The sequence below is a fragment of the Balaenoptera physalus genome (assembly GCF_965194825.1).
Source record: "Balaenoptera physalus genome assembly, chromosome: 9".
NCBI lineage: Eukaryota > Metazoa > Chordata > Mammalia > Artiodactyla > Balaenopteridae > Balaenoptera > Balaenoptera physalus.
This window is the reverse complement of record NC_138888.1, coordinates 88,234,964-88,240,337: the sequence shown is the minus strand read 5'-3', so window position 1 is coordinate 88,240,337 and position 5,374 is coordinate 88,234,964. Positions and strand designations below refer to the sequence as shown.

Below are 5,374 nucleotides of genomic sequence, written 5' to 3'. Positions count from 1 at the left end.
GACAAGTGTGAGCTGATACCTCTCTGTGGTTGAATTCGCATGTGCCTCATAATCCGTTGAAATTGAGCTTTAAGGCATGTCCTTTTTATTTTTCAAGCTGTGATTACCTCTTAGTTCTTCACAGTGTTCTCTTAAAGTATGTGTCACATTTTGAAATGTTTTGGTCATTACCTCCCTCAAGACATTTTGAGGGCAGGTTTCATTTACAGTCCTGCATTACTTCTTCCTATGAAATGAACATTAGCACAGGCTTTAAAGCTGCTTTTGCAGGTAACTGCCTGAGGGTGGCAGCCTTTCTATGTTCCCCACGCTGGTACCTAGGGAAAAGCCCTTGTGGCCTGTAGATTTCTCGGTTATAAATTAGAGTGGTGTGTGCCCGGACAAACTCACACAAGCTGATGTCTCTTTACTTCTGCTGGATTTTTAAATTTAATTTTTATTTTTTATTGGAGTAATTTTCCACTGTGTACGTGGACCACTTCTACTTTGTGCATTCCTCGGTTGATGGACATTTTCATTGCTTCCAAGTGTTGGCTATGGTAAATACTGTTGGAGTGCAGGATTGCCATCCTGTGACTTTTTGATACTCATTTTCTCAGGTGATAGTCCCAGCAGTGGGTGTGATTGATTGACTGGTAGCACCGTGTTACCCTTTTCAAAGCACCTTCTTTGTGTTTTCCTTATTGGCTCTTACCACGTCCCCCTTAGAATCGAGGGTACGCATTTCTCCACAATCACTCCAGCATTTATTGTTTGCAGCATTTATGCTAATGGCCCTTCTGGCTGGTGTGAGCTGATAGGTTTTTGTAATTTGGGTTTGCATGTCTTTGAAAATTCATAAAACTCATCATTTTTCTCCGCCGTTTTCTTTTCTGTTAACAAAAGGAAACAATTGGGAATACAATATAACTCTTGAAATTGTCTTCTTGGAAGGTTGCCCTCTGTTTGATTTTTGGTCGTCTTTCCAGCCCAGAATTTTTTTAGAGAGCAGGTGTCATTTACCGAACTGCAAGTTTGGTGAATATTTAGAGACCTTTAGCAATGGGTTTAAAGCTGCTCTTGTGGGAAATGGCCTCAAGCAGGCAGCATTCCTCCATTCCCCAATCTGGGTACTAGGGCAGCAGAGCCTTTCTGGAAGTCGTGTTCCTAGGTTTTAAATTACATTGGAATGTGCATGGAGAAACCCCCAAAAGTTTATGTCTCATTATTTCTTCTTGGTTTTAAATTTTTTTTAATTGGGGTAAAGCTTAGAATATTGTTCGTCCTAGGTGTACACAATCTGGTTCATTTGTACATTATATATGTCTATTCAAGTACAGATCCTCTTCCCATGTAAAATGTTACAGAGGGTTCCACACACCTCCCTTGCACTATGGTCGGTCTTTTTGAGATATGTATATAATATGTGTTTGTATACATATAGTAACACTAATCTTAATTTATCCATTCCCCACACCTTTCCTTTTACATGAGCATAGTTTGTTTTCTAAGTCAGTGAGTGTCTTTCTCTGTGGAAATATGTTCATTTGTGTCAGTTATTAGATAACGCCTATAAGTGATATCATAGAATATAGGTCTTTTGCTTTCGGACTTATCTCATGTTTCGTGATTATCCCCAAACTCATTTGTGGTGCCTCAGAGAGCAATGGTTCATTGTTTTCCATGGCTAATATTCCATTGTGTACATGGACCAATTCTTCTTTATCCATTCACCTCTTGTTGGACATTTTGATTGCTTCACTGTCTTGGCTATTGTGAATAAGGCTGTACTGCAGCTTTTGCAGCCTGTGTCTTCTCGATTCTTGTCTTCTCAGGTGAGAGGTCCAATGGTGCCCCTACTGGATTGAATGGTACCTCCATATTTACATTTAAACACAGCTGCTTTCTGTTCTCACTATTGGCTGTTACCCCTTTACGTCTCACCAGCAGGTAGAGGGTACACAGTTCTCTAAAACCCCTTCAGCATTTATTGTGTGTAGACATTTTGCTGATGGTCAGTCGACTGGTGTAAGTTGAAACTTTTTAAAGATTAGATTGCATGGGTCTAACAGTCCCTGAGGTTGAGCTTTTATCCAGTTTCCTTTTTTTTATAAAAGAGTGTAAGTAAAACTTAACTCTTCATAATCTCCTCTTGAAACATTTGCCTGTTTTAAATTTTTTGGTCCATTCTCTACTTCAACACAGTGTTTTAGGGCAGGTGTCCTTTACAGCCCTGAGTGCTTGTGAATGTTAAGTGACCATTAGCTGTGAAGTTAAAGCTGCTCTTGAAGGAAACGGCCACAAGGTGGCAGCATTTCTCCTTTACCTAATTTGGTTACTAGGGAAACAGAGCCTTAATGGAAGTGGTGTTCTAGGTTGTATATTAGAATGGAACGTGCCAGGAAAAAGCCCTTTAAGTTTATGTCTCATTACTTCTTGTTCATATTTGCAATTTACTTTTAATTTTTTATCCCAGCAAATTTGATTACAATGGTTTGTTTGTTCTAGGTGTGCAAGATGTGGTTCTTTCACACATATACATGTATCTATTCTTCCTCGCATCCTTTTCCCATGTAGGTTATGACACAACGTTGAGTAGTCTTCTCCTGGTCTTCCGTACGTCTTTGGTGGATATATATTTCACATGGTTTGTATATCTCTGTTAACCCCAATATGGTAATGTATCCAATCCTCATTCCTTTCTATTTGGTGAACCATAAGTTTTTTTATAAATCTGTGATTGCCTTTCTCTGTGGAAATATCTTCATTGGTGTCAATTTTTAAGTAACTCCTAAAAGTGATATGATAGGATATGTGTCTTTTGCTTTCTCACTTACTACAGTGGCGTGATTACGTCTAGACTCATCTATGGTGTTGCAAATGGCATTGTTTCATTTTTTGCACTAGCGAATATTCCAGTTGTACATGGAGGAGTTCTTCTTTGTCCTCCCATCTGTTGGTAGACTTTTGTTTACTTCCATATCTTGGCTATTGTAATACTGTGCAATGCAGATTTGCCTGCCTGTGTCTTTCCAATTCTCTCTTCTTAGATTATAGGTGGAGGAGTGGGCCTGCTGGATCATATGGTAGCTCAATGTTTACCTTTTTAAGGCACCTCCATTCTGTTCTCATTGGTGGTCCTTTCCAACCTACGTCCCACTTGAAGTTGAGGGTATGCATTTCTCCACAACACCTTCAGCATTTATTGTTTGTAGTTTTCTTGCTGATGGTTATTCTGACAAGTGTGAGCTGATACCTCTCTGTGGTTGAATTCGCATGTGCCTCATAATCCGTTGAAATTCAGCTTGAAGGCATGTCCTTTTTATTTTTCAAGCTGTGATTACCCCTTAGTTCTTCAAAGTGTTCTCTTAAAGTATGTGTCACATTTTGAAATGTTTTGGCCATTACCTCCCTCAAGACTTTTTGAGGGCAGGTTTCATTTACAGTCCTGCATTACTTCTTCCTATGAAATGACCATTAGCACAGGCTTTAAAACTGCTTGTGCAGGTAACTCCCAGAGGGCGGCAGCCTTTCTATGTTCCCCACCCTGGTAACTAGGGAAAAGCCCTTGCGGCCTGTGGTGTTTCTCGGTTATAAATTAGAGTGGAGTGTGCCCGGACAAACCCACACAAGCTGATGTCTCCTTACTTTTGTTGGATTTTTAAATTTAATTTTTATTTTTTATTGGAGTAATTTTCCACTGTGTACGTGGACCACTTCTTCTTTGTGCATTCCTCGGTTGATGGACATTTTCATTGCTTCCAAGTGTTGGCTCTGGTAAATATTGTTGGAGTGCAGGATTGCCAGCCTGTGACTTTTTGATTCTCATTTTCTCAGGTGATAGGCACAGCAGTGGGTGTGATTGAATGACTGGTAGCACCGTTTTTCCCTTTCCAAGCACCTTCTTTGTGTTTTCATTAGTGGCACTTAGCACGTCCCCCTTAGAATCGAGGGTACACATTTCTCCTCAATCGCTTCAGCATTTATTGTTTGCAGCATTTATGCTAATGGCCCTACTGGCTGCTGTGAGCTGATAGGGTTTTGTAATATGGGTTTGCATGTCTTTGAAAATTCGTAAAACTCATCATTTTTCTCCGCCGTTTTCTTTTCTGTTACAAAAAGGAAACAATTGGGAGTACAATATAATTCTTGAAATTGTCTTCTTGGAAGGTTGCCCTCTTTTGAATTTTTTGGTCGATTTTCCACCCCAGAGTTTTTTTAGAGAGCAGGTCTCATTTCCCGAACTGCAAGTGTGGTGCATATTTAGTGACCTTTAGCAATGGTTTTAAATCTCCTGTTGTGGGAAGTGGCCTGAAGCAGGCAGCATTTCTCCATTCCCAAACCGGGGTACTAGGGCAGCAGAGCCTTTCTGGAAGTCGTGTTCCTAGGTTGTAAATTACATTGGACTGTGCATGGAGAAACCCCCATAAGTGCATGTCTCATTATTTCTTCTTGGTTTTAAATTGTTTTTTAATTGGGGTAAAGCTTAGAATATTGTTTGTCCGAGGTGTACACAATCTGGTTCATTTGTACATTATATTTGTCTATTCAAGTACAGATGCTCTTCCCATGTAAAATGTTACTGAGGGTTCTTCAGACCTCCCTTGCTATATGGTCGGTCTTTTTGTGATATGTATATAATATGTGTTTGTATACATATAGTAACACTAATCTTAATTTATCCATTCCCCCCACCTTTCCTTTTAGATGAGCATAGTTTGTTTTCTAAGTCCGTGAGTGTCTTTCTCTGTGGAAATATGTTCATTTGTGTCAGTTATTAGATAACGCCTATAAGTGATATCATAGAATATAGGTCTTTTGCTTTCCGACTTACCTCATGTATCGTGATTATCTCCAGACTCATTTGTGGTGCCTCAGAGAGCAATGGTTCATTGTTTTCCATGGCTATTATTCCATTGTGTACATGGACCACTTCTTCTTTATCCATTCACCTCTTTTTGGACATTTTGATTGCTTCACTGTCTTGCCTATTGTGAATAAGGCTGTACTGCAGCTTTTGCAGCCTGTGTCTTCTCGATACTTCTCTTCTCAAGTGAGAGGTCCAATGGTGCACCTGCTGGATTGAATGGTACCTCCATTTTTACTTTTAAATACAGCTCCTTTCTGTTCTCATTATTGGCTGCTATCCCTTTACGTCTCACCAGCAGGTAGAGGGTACAGGGTTCTCTAAAACCCCTTCAGCATTTATTGTTTGCAGACTTTTTGCTGATGGTCAGTCGACTGGTGTAAATTGAAACTTTTTGTAGACTAGATTGCATAGGTCTAACACTCCCTGAGGTTGAGCTTTTATCCATTTACCTTTTTTTTAAAAAGTGTGTGAGTAAAACTTAACTCTTCATACTCTCTTCTTGAAACATTTGCCTGTTTTGAATTT

The 5,374-nt window shown here is 39.6% G+C and overlaps 1 long non-coding RNA gene across 1 annotated transcript; it reads right to left on the bottom strand.

Annotated features, from left to right (window-relative positions):
- Positions 1-1,609: 1,609 nt before the first annotated feature.
- On the bottom strand, positions 1,610-5,143 carry LOC309666693. The gene is made up of 2 exons (XR_014267249.1): positions 5,054-5,143; positions 1,610-1,835 (listed from the first exon to the last, which is right to left on the bottom strand). It is a non-coding gene; the product is annotated as an uncharacterized lncRNA (long non-coding RNA).
- Between the last annotated feature and the right edge of the window lie 231 nt (positions 5,144-5,374).